Source organism: Galeopterus variegatus, unplaced genomic scaffold (assembly GCF_000696425.1).
Source record: "Galeopterus variegatus unplaced genomic scaffold, G_variegatus-3.0.2 Scaffold9121, whole genome shotgun sequence".
NCBI classification, from domain to species: Eukaryota; Metazoa; Chordata; class Mammalia; order Dermoptera; family Cynocephalidae; genus Galeopterus; species Galeopterus variegatus.
Window position 1 is genome coordinate 54,740 of NW_007735232.1, and position 723 is coordinate 55,462.

Sequence of the window (723 nt, forward strand, 5' to 3'; positions counted from 1 at the left end):
CAGTAAGAAGCACAGAAGAGTGTGGTCACCAGTGTGAACAAGCTCCCAGAGCCATTGACACAGAACAGAATGTCAGCAGTTTTGCATCTAATCTCTGCTTTACCACGACCAAGGCTGATAAGTGTTTCTACTCATCATTTATTTACAAATGTAAAATACTTGATCACAGTGCAGAAATGACATTTTTTAAATGAACAACACTTTTAAATGTCCTTTGTAGTCCTGAATAAATGACTGTGGCCCTCAGACTCACATGCATCCACTCCTATTTCAGGAACTTCACTGTACAAAGATGACCAAATTAGGTGGGAGGTGGAAAGGAAGACAAGGTTCTATGTTAATCTAATGATTAAATAATTATTAATCTTTCCACTTTCTTTATCTGAGATATTCTAAGAGTAATACCATTTTAGAATTAAAATATTCTTTAGATATAAACAAACCAACCTCTTTTTGCAGATAAAAAGAATTTCCAAAATTAGTGTTAAAATTTTGACAATGGAGAGTATCGCATCCTCAGGATTTATGATCACAGGTTTAGGATTTTAATGATGTGAGAGGTAATTATCCTAAATGCAATGTGTCATCCTGGATTGAATCCTAGAACAGAAAAAGGGCAGTAGAGGGAAATTAGCAAAATATGAATAAAATCTATTGTTCAGTTGTGGGTAATGGACCAGTGTTCATTTCATAGTTCTGACAAATACACCTATGGTGATGTAA